Source organism: Protopterus annectens, chromosome 4.part0 (genome assembly GCF_019279795.1).
Source record: "Protopterus annectens isolate FY-2018-M chromosome 4.part0, PAN1.0, whole genome shotgun sequence".
Lineage (NCBI taxonomy): Eukaryota > Metazoa > Chordata > Ceratodontiformes > Protopteridae > Protopterus > Protopterus annectens.
Window position 1 is genome coordinate 1309086337 of NC_056733.1, and position 14281 is coordinate 1309100617.

Sequence of the window (14281 nt, forward strand, 5' to 3'; positions counted from 1 at the left end):
GTCCAGCCTGCACAGATTTCAACTGTTAGCACATCTCCTGAAGTCCCAACAGTTAAAAGGCCTTCAGCTCAAAGTCATGCTCCTTTTTAATATGAACATAGAACCATAGCAACCCATCCATCTCCTCTGTAGAGCAAACAGGCCAGAATGTGTCTGTATGTGGTTGCAGTAGGCTGAACCATGGTGTGTGATGTCAGTGACATCAACCAAGACTGCATTAGGGTGTGTCCAATGGCATAGTACACATAGTTAACTCATATTATTTTAATGCCACAGTGCTGTGATATGTGTGTTCTGAAATAAAAATGAGTGCATGATGTTGTGTATGATTTATTTTTATTAGTGTTATGATATTGTAGAGATATGTAACTGTAGCACTGATGTGTGTCCCTTATTTTGAACATACACTGATAAAACAGTATAAGTTTGTTTGCATACCTGTGTCGGTTGTGCCCTGAGTTGATGTTTTTATTTTTGACACATTTGCATACATTTATGTTGGAATAGCTTAGGCTCATGTGTGGTGGTCACTGTGTACATCTAGTGGGTGTTTGCCATTAGATTCAAAATATGTGTTGCTGTTGTGGGGCAACACCCGAACATTAATGTTTAATCCATGTACTCGTATATATATGGCTTGTCATGTCTGGATCAGATGCTGCCATGTTGCCTGATCCTGAACTTGTAGACACCCTACACTGCATACACCTGTGACTTCTGTCCTCTATGTCCTCCTGCTCCTCCTCTGATAACTGTGGGATGTCCTCTTCAGACATTTGTGATTCTTGTGGTAGTTCACTCACACCTGCAGCTGGAAGACTGCCATGTGCTCAGGTTAGCATGTTGTATGGCATGGCATACACTGTTGTCTGTGCTGCCTTCTCAGGTTTGTAGTGCAGTGCACCCACCGACTGTATTCAGACATGTGTACCTATCTTTCAGTACACATGGTGTTTCTGGTTGTAGTGTCTGCTCTGTTGTAGGCCTCTTGTACAGGGTTGGATGGATAGTGGTATGGGGTCATCAGCTATGGCTCAAGAGGATAACCACAGTTACCTCTTGGGGGAGTAAAAACACTTATCTTCAGACTGGATATTATTGACTGGGGGAGCCTTCAGTTACATCCTAGCTGTGTTCCTGTATTTATCTAGAAGCAATCCTTCTGGAATTCCATCTTGCGGGAATGCACCCCTGAGTCCACTTTCCCTCTAAATGGTAGCATCATAGACACTTCCAGGGTGTGTTATCATGATGTTTGTTATGCTGCCATCTGCTGTACACACAGCTTGCAGTTGATGGATAGCTATCCCTTTCTGTTTATATATCAGTCTGCTTATGGATGTACTTGTGTCTTGATAGATATGTGTATGCAATCCATTGCACTAAGTACATGGGAGAAGTCTGCAAAGTTGTAGAAATGATGCATTATAGTTCTCCACTCCATGGGTGTGGATGAGAAGTGTAGGTAGTCATCCACCTTGTTTCACATTGTTGCCAAGAATTTGGCCAGGATGTGACTGGCAGCTGTCTGTGATACTCTCACAGCATCCCCCATGTTTCTCTGGAATGACCTAGGCTGAGACACACTTTGGGGTTTCCTCACAGGGTCTGCACAGACATGTGTGGGGCACACATGTTAAGACAACCTGCACCATTTGTTTGTCTTGATAGTATCGGTCAATTATTTGCTGGTGTGACAACTGGTTTAGTTGCAGCCTTGCTCTGCCTCTAGCTGGCTACCTTTGAGGGTGAACAGCCACGTCATTATTCATCATTATTTATCATTTATCATCATCATTGGCTGACTGAGGTCTCCTGGACTACAGCTTAGACTAAGCACCTCATTGGTTCTTTTGAGATTTCTTTCTTAAAAGCTGTCTCAGGTTTCAACTTTCTGTTACCTAAGAAGCTCAGTTGTGAGTGTTCAGCCATTTTACAGTGAGCTAATCGAAGGAAGGACACTCAGCAAACTCGGAGCTACAATATATAACATTAAGTATCCTGTTTTTTGTTTATTTTGTTCTTTATTTCTCAAAAGAACCAATGAGGTGCTTAGCATATTCTAACTGTTTCTTACTGAAATTGGCACACCTTGTTTGCTGTAGCATAGACTAGATCCAGGCCTGCTGAATCTAGCTTTATTTGTATGCTTGTTGTTTGTTTATTTCCCTGAAATGCTAATTCCACCTAAAACGCGGCCTTTTAGCACTTCTGTGGATCCCTAGTGATATCTGCATTGCTTACTGTACTTATTTCCTTGTTTCACTTGAAAGAAAGTTACTGTTTGTCGTTTTGCATTTAAGTTACCTGTAACACATTGCATTTAAGTTACCTGGCACTTGCTCACTAAAGCAATTATATAAGTCAGCTCTAAAAAATTAAAAGCACTACACCCTCACAAACTCCCCTTGAGTACCTTGTTCCCCATTGGCCCTTTTTTCAATTATAAAGGAATTCCCAATACTATTCTAGCATGTCCAAAGGTCAGTTGTCAATCTCCTCTCCGGTCCAGCTGGTGAATCTGGGAATCTTGAGGCAATGTTACAACTGCCTCATGTACACAGACAACCCTCTCCTCCTCCCAACAAATTCCAACACATGTGAGAGATGCAACCATATAGCCAAACTGGAGGCTAAGCTTTCTCAACTCAGTACTGGCGTAACCAGTCAGGAGAAGGAAACCACACTCACTATAATTCCAGTCTCACATAGACCTACCACGACAAAAAACCAAACACATAAACACACAAAAACATACTCGGAGGCTCTAAATAAAAATCTGCCTAAGCAGCAGAGACCTCCAAAGCAGACACCCAAGCAACCGCTACCCCAAAATAAAACACGTGCAACACATAGCTCACAAAGCCAGTGTGCCGAACAGTCACAGCCCTTAAGGCTAAACAACACACCTGATACACTTGTAATAGGTGACTCTATCGTCAGGCACACTGACGTCCCGCTCACCAGGCTGAACAAGGAGAAGGTCACGGTGAGCTGCCTGTCGGGCGCTAGGATCCGCCACATAACACAAGCACTCAGGTCACTCCAAGGCAAGTACAAATATGACTCAGTCATTGTCCATGCTGGTGTGAATGACCTGAGACATACCTCCCTGGACTACATGAAAAGAGACATAGAGGAGCTCTCTGAACATGTAGCCCAGTCGTATGACCCTGACCTTGAGTAGCATCTTACCCTTACCAAGAATGATGCCACAATATGAAGACAAGATGATCAATTTCAACAATTGGCTTAAGTGTTGGTGTCATTCAAAGGGGATCAATGCCTGTCAGCCTGGGATGACATGCTCGACAAGCCACGATGCTTCACTAGGGACGGCTTGCACCTGTCACCCTGGGCTTTGGATATTGGCAAAGGCTCTTGCTACCCCATAGTGCCTTTTTAGGCAAGGCTCAAAAGACAAACCCACCTCCATAGGTATCACAAGGGATAAGAAACTAAGAGTAATGCTACTCAACGCCAGAAGTCTAAACCTCAAGATGTCACTTTCAGAAACTCTCCTTAGCAAGGAGAACATCGATATCTGTGCAGTAACAGAAACCTGGTTCAAGGCTCCCAAGAGCACCCCAGCACTACCAGGTTATACCTCATACCATGCTTTTCGCCCCAAAACTTGGACCGAACCACAAAAGGAGGGGAGTATCAATATTAGCCAAAGATACCCACACCTCCAGGTTGGTGGCACAGCACGAAGCATCAGAGACTATCCATGTGCAACTAACTGTGGGTAAAACTGCCTTCCAGTTTATAGCCTGCTACAGACCACCCTCCCAAACACAGGAACCCCACTTGGCCTTCCAGAGAATACTGGAAAATATGAAGGTCTCTCCAAACACCATTATATTGGGTGACTTCAACTACCCAAACATAGACTGGGAGCATTACTCTAGCTCCAACACCCTAGCCCAAAGGTTCCTAGAATTTATAAACTCAAATGCTATGGAACAACTTGTTACCACTCCCACAAGAGGGAAAACATACTGGACCTGATCATCACCAACATGGAGACACTATGCTCCAGACCAGAAGTGTATCCCTCACTGGTAAGATCAGACCATAAACTAATCTCACTGGGTATTCACATCCCACCCACCCCTGCCCAGAAAACCACAGTGAAAAACTTCTCTAAAGCAAATTTCACATGCCTCAAAACCAATCCTTCAAAGCCCCGGGCCTGTGGAAAATACCGCCCAGACCGCAGAATCCTTTATAAATGCATTCTATGAACACCTTCAGGAATGCATGGATCATGCAATCTCAAATAAAACCAAGACCCAATACTCCAAAGGCAGGCGTCCTGTCTGGTGGACCCCAGCCATAAACAAACTATACAATAGAAGGAGGAAGCTACTACATGATAGAGCAAAATTCCAAAAAGGGAAGGCATCTCTGATCAGTATTAGCAAAAAACTACGGGCACTCATAAAATTGTCTAAAGCCAGCTTCGAGAGAAAAATTACACAGGACACTAAGGATAATCACAAGGCTTTCTTTAGTTATGTTAGGAACCTGGGTGGGAATTCCCAGATATGCTCAGAATTAGTCCAAAATGACAAAAATACACGAGCCCACAGGCATTGCCAACATCCTAGCTGACAGGTTCAGTGCAAACTTCTCCCCTCCCCACCAAAGGGCAAATATCTATCCCAACAGAGTGCTGCCCCCTGACATCTCAGATGCTCAGGTAAGAGCCGCCCTCTCCAAAGCAAGAAACACAGCATCAATGGGACCAGATGGTGTCCCAGGCTGCGTCCTACATGAACTCCAAGAAGAGCTAAACCCAAACATAAAACTACTGTTCAATCTTAGCCTTACTACAGGATATGTACCCAAAGAGTGGCGTACAGCAACAGTGGTCCCTCTCCACAAAGGTGGTGCCTCAACGGATCCTGGAAACTATCACCCCATAAGCCTGACTAGCTTGCTCTGCAAAGCTATGGAAAGGATCATCACGGACCTCATAAATAAAGATATTGGGGACCTACAGACACTGGATCCTACCCAGTTTGGCTTTGTTAAGTGCAGATCCTGCCTCTTAAACCTGGTCGATTTCTTTGAAACAGTCACCAAGGCCCTTGATGAGAGGAAGGTGGTCCACACAGCCTACCTGGACCTCGCAAAAGCCTTCGATTCCATACTCCACTCGGGCATTATAGATAAGCTCACCAGCTTAAATATAAACCCCTATGTCACTAGATGGGTTGCAAACTGGCTCAAGGACAGAACCCACATGGTTAGAATTGCTGGAGCCATGTCATACTCCAAACCAGTTACAAGTGGCGTCCCACAAGGCTCAGTCCTGGGACCTCTCTTGTTTGGTATATATTTCTCGGCAGTACAGGCCAACACGGAAGGACTGTGGCTGACCAAGTTCGCAGATGACTGCAAATTGGGCACCATAATCAACTCTCCAGCCGACACAAGCATCCTCCAAAAGGGCCTCATAGAAACAGACAACTGGTGCCAGAGCCATGGCCTCAAGCTAAATGCCAAAAAGTGTATAGTCATCCCCTTTGGCATAAACAAAGTGCCCACAAATTACCACATAGGTGGTAATCCATTAAGTACAGAAGAAGTCATTAAGGACCTGGGGACCCAAGTTGATAGCAATCTCTCATTTGACAACCACGTGGCCAAAGTGGTTAGAAAAACATTTTATATAGCCCACCTAATCATGAAGGGATTCAAATCTAGATCAGGGAGGTCATCGCACTCTTTACTCATCCCTCATCAGGCCCATAATTGAGTACAATGGCCCCTTTTGGCATGTACCTTACCAGACACCTGCAGCAACTGGAAAGACCCCAAAAGTACCTCACCAAGAGGATCAAAGGGCTCAAACAGATGCCATATGCTTCCCGGTTAAAGAAACTCCAGCTCTACTCAGTGGCATACCGCCTGCTCAGAGGCGATCTGTGCCTGACGTATAAAGCCATGTCCAACCCGGAATTACTGGACATGCTGCACCTCAGAAAATCCAAATCCCATCGAGCTATGCGCTCGAGAGACTTGAACCTCAGCACTGAAATAAATAGGACATGCTGGAGGGACAGATTCTTAACCCAGAGGCTCCCTTCACTCTGGAATAAAATCCCAGTCCAGGTTAGGCAGAGTCCCACATTGACTCTCTTCAAGAGAAATCTTGATGAGTGGATGGGAGATCGTAGGTTTACCCCGGCTATCACTTCTGTGTCACTGTTAGACAGAGGCACAGTATACTAACCTCAAAAAAAGGCATAGCAAACTTAATTTAAAATGGGTGACGAAAGCCAAACACACTCTGGCTAGGCTTATAAATGCCCTAGGGCAGATAGCCTAGTATGAACCTATGAACCTATGAACCTATAAAGCTTGCATCTCTGCTGTTTGTTTTAGTATACTAACAGCTGGTTGCATTGGGATACTTTTTTCAGTGTTGCTATGGATTTTGCCATAATCCATAGTATTTGCGTGAAATCCTTGGGGTCCATAATGTATGTGCCGAGAATTTCAGAAGTGGAGTCTGTGTAGCTTTTTGTTGCATTTGTGTTGTGTGTTCACAATGTGTTTGGAATCACTCTGGCTTGCGCAGAATCCCTAATTATCCTACAATGAATACTTAAGTAGTTGATCTCCCTTCAGTGAGTCTTCTGGAATCTCATGCACAGCAGGCATGCTGAAGTCTTCCTTCAGCATGCTGCACTGTCCATAAATACCTTCTGCAAACTTTACAAAATCGATCCCACTGTATAGCAAAAGTCTGGAATACAATGCTTGCACCAAACATTACAATACATAATATTCATTGATTTAAGTTGCAACTAAAATAATTTTTCTCTGACTCCTGGCTTTTCACTTGTTGCTGTCTTAGCTAAAATTTCAGCTCATTCTCCTCTTATACCTATATATTTCCTATCTCTCCTTTTCCTTGTTTTGATTTATCTTATTTTTTCTCATATTTCCCTTCCTCTTAATCTTGCTTTTACTGATTATTCCTCCTGTCCCCATATCTATTTCACTTACTATTCTAACAAATACTTTTTCTCACCCTCCATCTGCCTTTCCTCCTTCTTATCCACCGTTTATATTTCCCAATCTGACATTTGCTTAATGACTGAGTTATAAACTCTCACCCTCACTGTTTCAGTGCTACATAATATTGTATTTATCATTGTTTTAATGATGATATATGTGTATTATTCTACGTTATATGTGTACTAATACTTGTATTAATGTATGTATTTATAGTATATTGTAGTATGATGCCACTTTTCAGCAACGTATGTGTATTTTCTATTCATTTCTGGAGTTTTTCTCCCTGAGCCTCCACTAAAAAAGGATAAAACTCTCCAACCAGATTTTCCCAATAAACAAATGTCAATAAATAATAAAACAATTACGGATAATATAAATGTCATAGCAGCTTTTGTTCAACATCCCACGAGTCATATAAAAGTCATAAATATTACTGTGGGGGGCTTACATGCTTGCATGACACATCAGTCTTATTTCTGACCTCCTTATGTCTTCTATCTCATTAGGAAGAACTATTTTTTTTTTTTATTTATCATTTGTTGATCGGGAATGTCCGACTAGGTTCCACAGAGCCTGTTTTCAGCGGAGGCCCGGGGAGAAATGCTCCAGATGCATGTCTTTGGAATGTGGGAGGAAACCGGAGTACCCGGAGGAAACCCACGCGAACACAGGGAGAACATGCAAACTCCACACAGAAGGCACCCCAGCCGAGAATCAAACTGGAGAACCTCTTGCTGTGAGGTGACAACGTTAACCACTGCACCACTGTGCCGCCCAACCGCCCAACTACTCCCTCTAACATCACTCAGTACAGGTCTGATCTGCTTGAATGACTGATAAGCCTGTATGTTTGCCACATACACCTCCAGAGTCAACAGAGATGGATCATGGACAAATGGGGCCCTTTGTAGGGTAAGGAATCATACACTGCTAGCCATAACAGATACCCCACCTGGTGCTATTTTATCAGCACTGCTCATACCCATCAGTGTACATACGATTTTCTACTTTACTTTTACAATTAACAAACAGATTTGGATTTCATTTAAGACCTTTATTTCAAATTTTGTAGAAAAAATACTGTCAACCATTTTCTAAAGAAAAAAACACAGCAAAGCACTCTTCCATTGATAACAGACTTGGCAAAAGAAACAGTGAACATTTCTTACTTTGAAATTTACATTTAGTGAAAATGCATCTGACAGCCCATTAAACTACAAGAGACATCTTAGGCTTCATAATCAAATCGCATACAATGAACTACTAATTAGTGTCTATGTGAAGGACCAGGAATTCAAAAGACAGATGTATAATACATCTGCTAATAGCCTCAGACAGTCCAGTGGACACAAGTGCTCCTTTTCTGGAGCACCTCAGGAGTACTGTCTGGTGAAGTAACCTGCAGAATTACACAAAACACAAATGAAAGCTGAGGAAATCAAACCATATATTACAGGAAGTAGCTCTTAAACAGCTCATAGCCTTTCTCATCTGCACAAGTGCTAAGCAAACTTGTAGCTCAGACCCACTGCATTTCACACCTGTGTGCTTTTAGAAAATGAGCTAAATAAAATGTATTCAGTTAAAATATTAACAATAAAATAACAGACTTCATGCAGTCAAATTTATTCAGAGTTAAAAAATAAATGCACTGTCAGCATTCAAGAACAAGGAAACCAAGGACTACATCCAAAGAGCGTGGCTCATATGATGACACTCCTGTTTACTATAATTGCTCCTCGTTGCCCCAAAGCAATGTTTAGTTAAGTGACCTTCTCAAGGACAGGGCAGGGCATAAATATGAAGCAAAAATCAAAAGTGTGCTGTAAAACTGGAAACAAATAAGAAAAGACTACTATAAATCGCTTAATAAAACATTAACAGTACAACAGGTTTTGCATCACTATGCATTTTATGAACCACAAAACTATGAAACTTTATGACTGACACTGACAAATTGTAATCCTCAATGATTTAAAACAAGAGAAAAACTGAAGGAGGATTGGCAGTTTGTGTCAAAGATTAATACTCTTGTCTCCTATGGCTAAGGTACAGGGTTTGACACTGAGAAGTTCACTTAACTAGACAATGTCCATCACTTGTGCATTACACACAAGCACACATTCAGCTTTCCCGTTTCATAGATCAGTGTAATGCTGAAAATATGTAATTTCCACACTTTCAAATCTCATGTGGAAGTTTTCTCTTTCTGCCCTGCCTTTCAAATCCTACATGCAGTGCTGCTCTGCTTGTACATCTGCACATTGTACAGGAAACCACTCTGCTTTGAAAAACAGATTTCAAAATCATTCCATTTAAAACAAGAGTTTTTAAAAGTGAAAATTTACCTTTTGTTGAAGTGATGTTGCATATCCTGGCTGCCCCTGGGCAGTACCAAGCTCTCGGCAGCAGTCTAGGTCACTTATGCTGGATCTGGCCCTGCCAATAATACTATATTCAGTACAACTAGTATTAATTATTGCATTAGCAATTTATATCTGTGAGTTTCTTCTGGGTTTATGATTTACTGTGATCAATAGTTTGTCAGTGTTAGTAATTATAACAAACAGAAAAGTGAAAATACTGGCTTGACCTGATGGGCCCAAAGTTTTCATGACTTGGTTAAGACTTCAGAGAAGCTACCTTAATCTTTGATGGTTGACATAACTCATCTAGCATGAAAATGGCTACAGACAGAGATGATTAAAAGCACTCCATTGTCCCTTATATGTTTAAGGCTCTACAGGGTACAACCTTGTCAGTGTAAATTATCTCACAGTAGAAAATATTTAGTAGCCTCTGGATTGTCACTTAGCCTTGAACAGAAGGTGACTGAACTTGATTTGGCTGTGAAGTATTATAAGGGAATATCAGGGTAAGAGGCAGGAATATAAGATCTACAGACTTTATGAAAAATAAAGACCAGAAGATGAAAGAAGTAAATATGTTTCAAGGGCAGTCCGCGTGTGCACTTTGATCAAAATCATCATTTAGCCAGGGAACACAAGCAGTGTGATTTGTGCACTGATATTTTTAAACAAATTCCTATAATCTCAGGAGGTAAAAGCTGTGATTTTCAAGCATACTGCCAAAAGAACTGATAAAGTGTGATGTTAGGGTAGAGGTAATATTTGTGCACACATTAGTAGATTCAGACAGCATGTTAACATCAAGGAGTTAACCAAACAAGTAGAAATATTGTGCACACAGAGACAAAAAGTCAAAAGGAAATATCCCTTGCTAGAAATGAAACAGCACCCCACCCTTTTGGGTAAATGCCCTTATTTTAGGGGTTGGCTGATCTTAACTAAAATGTTTCTTACTTCCTAGAATTGTGTAAAAAGGAGTGTGCTGAACTCCAGCCTGACTTCATTGGTACAGAGGGTTGGGCAATTAAGTTGGATGTTACTGGCAGGATGAAAGGTGTTTGACAGATCAAAAGAATGTACACTTTGCTGAGTTAAAGTATGAAGAAGTCTCCAGTGAATTAGGAGATGGTGATACGACACCTGCATTAGCTGAAGAACAATCAAGTTTCTCCACTGTAAAATCAGAAAGTTTAAAGAAAAATTAAGGACAGCATTCCAAGGCTTACTACCTCCCACTACATGATAGTCTAACAACCCCCAAAAAAAAAAGAACTTCTTTGCTGAAGAAGGCCTAATAAACTTAAATATTGGCATTCTAATTTTACTAAACCACACAGGGGATACTAGACTCAGAGAAGCTAGACAGAATAGTCATGTGGTTGACAGGGAGGCTGATGGTTCAACCCTTACTATTGCACATCCATACTTTGAGATTTTCCATGACTTCCTTTATCAGGTAGCCAAAATGAAGGACAGTATAGTAAGACTGTTCCAGTTACCCAAGCCATTTAGGTAGCTTATACTTATAGATAATGATGAGAAAAACTGTTACATACTTTTATTTTTACAGAAGTCCACCAGTCCTCTACTGGATTTAGTCCCTTCAATTTGTTGTATGGATTACAGCAAAGAGTAATTCTGAATATAAACAAAGAGACTTGGGAAGAATACATTACCCTCCTTCAAATACTACCAGCCCAGCTATCTGGAATTTTGTAAATAATTATATGCCATTTGTGAATATCAACATGATTCATATGGGTCTATATTGAATCTGCGAAAGCCGACAATGTCGAATCTGACATTGTCGACACGTGAACAGCAAAACCACATAACATTGAAGAAGTAAATGGAAATCTCCGTAAGGGGAGATTTACATTTACTACAATGTAGTGAGGTCTCAGAGTTGGTATATTTAAGTAGTGGGGAGTGTGGGGGTGCAGGTGGGCTTGCCCCCCTGCTTACAGCTAGTAGTTTTGTTCCCTGAGTTTTTTTTACTATTCATATTAGGTATTTGATGTTACTGAACTTTGATGATATGGTATCGACCATACCGTATTCGAAGTTCAGTAACTTCGAGTATCTAATATAGACCCAATTCATATAAGATGCTTGTGTTACAACTGTCTTAGAACTGTCTGTCACGTGTATATCAAACATGTTTGTGCAGATGTGTGTTGAAAAAGGTTTTTGCAAAGTGCTTGAAATGTATCCACAGTGTGCCCTACTGGAATACTACAGAAATGCACATGCACTATTACAATTGTTTAAATGTATATATTTTAACAGTGGAAACTGGAACACTGGAGGTTAACTACAGTCCAGCAAAACATCAGAAAAATAGCTGAAATTAAATTACTTTATGGCTAAGCAATAACATATTATATCTTTCAGTTTCAATGCAGCCAGCAGACACAATTTCTAAAATTTGGGAGATTTCTGTATTGTCTCTAAGGTGAACTAATTACTAGTGTAGAAATGTGAAGGGATGTAATTGTTTTATGACTTCCAGCATCTGCCAAAGATCTGAAGTCTACGTATTTTCACAGGTAGATGCTAAATACTGCTAGCTTCCAGAAGTTGGGGGGTGGTCACCTGGGATAGAGTCAGATGACAAGAAATTGTGTCATTCTGCAAGCTATCCCAGCAATAATATTTGCAATATTAATTTAAGAAATCTCTTAGAGAGACACAGCATTCTGTATTATGTCTTGGACCTGACAACAACAACTAGATCCATTCACCACATCTGCCTTGCTCTTAAGTAAGTTAACTAGGGTATAGTAATTCTCATAGATTCAGTCAGGAATATAATGAAGCATAGTTTACGTGTTTTCTTTATTTATTTGAGACTGTCCTGCAATGTTGTTTTAAATATTTCCTGTGGTTTTGAACTCTGATGTCACTGTGAATATATACTGAGTATTTTCTTGTTCTTTTACTATTTATTAATATATTTAAACTTTCATTGTAGCTGATCTTTGTGAGACATATTTAAGTTTTGAGAGTACTTGCATATTTATTTGGTGACACTGTATGCCACTCCTAAAACCCTTGCACTTGGTCAAACTACTATTTGTATTGATAGTAACATTACACAGTAAGATTGGACACCCTTTGTTAAGGGCCTTAAAGTACCAGATAAGGAGTTGACTGGTGGCAGTGATAACTACCTTATACTCTGAGTAAAAGGGGGCATATCTAGTAAACCTGTACCATCCTTTCCCAGGTGTGTGGGCATATATAAATCAAACCTCAAATAGGGTGTGTGTGTCAGCTACTTGGGCAGGGGCACGAAGCACTGGTTGGACAGGGAGGGTGCTGGAGGTCTTGGCCTGGTCACTCAGCTGAGATCTCAACTCTGTAGGTGTGCCAGTGGGGAGTCATATTGGGGATATGGAGAAAGAGGGAGAAATCAGCCCCAGGCTGTTTGTAGTCTGTATGTGCTCTTAAGGGAAATTGTATTTGATGCATTTGGAAATGCTGTGTGTGTACTTGACATCCTCCCAATGTACTTCCCTCACTGGTGCCAGTGATGAGGATTGAGGTTCCTAGATTACTGGTCCGGTGATGGGGTGCCATACTCTTGTTACAGAGTTACAGCAAAAATGGTTCTTACATATTGCTAGAAATCACTTAGAACACATTCAGCTAGCTCAGCTAGTTGCAGTAAAAATGCTAGAATGAAAACATTCCAGCCATGGGAAAAAGTATTAACATAATTTGAAATTGCCAGTAATAAATGCCTTGTTTAGGGATGAGGACCTTATGAAGTACTCAAAAAATATAAATAAAACATGTGTTGTGATGCAAACTCAAGCAAATATATCATGGTAATGTTGTAAAGTCCACTGGGAGAAATAAGACTTTTTTTTTTCTCAAATATTTTTTTATTTTCAATTAAAATAATATGTACATAATATTTTTAAACATCATTTTAAACAACTATATGCAATATTTACAATTTACAATAGCCTGACTTTCAATTATATACACTGTATGTTATTAAATATAGAATTAACAGATCAGTTAGCAGAGATACAATATTGATTATTGCAGGGTGTCCAACAAAGATACAACTTTCTTCCAAGGATTATTTACCAATCGCCTGGGATAGATTCATAGTTCTTTGATTTTTATTTCCATCGATCAGTTATCTTCAGTAAAGTGTAGAATTTTTCCAAGGTCGGGGGTGTATTTGAATTCCACCTTCTGGTTACGCATTTCCTAGATATAGCAAGTATTGTCCATAACGAATACATATTTGTCTTATTCAGGTAGGGACCTTCATTTACATTTAGTAAAATCAATAGTTTAGTTAAGGTAAAGGATTCATTAAATAAAGCTCGTAAAAAATGATTGATTCCATTCCAATATGATTTATTTTTATTACATTCATAAAAATATGACTCCAGTCTGCTTTATTTGACTTTTCACACCTCCAGCAAAAAAACATTTGTAGTAGTACTGATCTTGTTAATTCTATCTGGTGTTAAAAATGCTCTATGTAAGTATTTCCAGTTAAATATTTTCTAGTACTGTGTGTTAGAGGTATAATTAACTGATAGTAAGATGTTAGTTTTAATTTATTCTGTTAACTGCAATGACTGACATTTTGTTAAGAACTGTCAGTATGATTGTTTGGGAATTGTTTTATATGTTATTAACTCTTTATATAGATTTGAAATGGAATTTTTCTTTTCACAACTATTATATATAAATTCATACAGAAAATTTATTAGATTTGGAATATCTTTAAATGATGAATTATTAATTAATCTGCATAAATCTTGAGTGTACATTAGAATGCTTTGTAAGGTTAACCAGTCCTGTGTTGGAATATTGGAAGCAGTTTTTTATCATATGTATATCTAAAA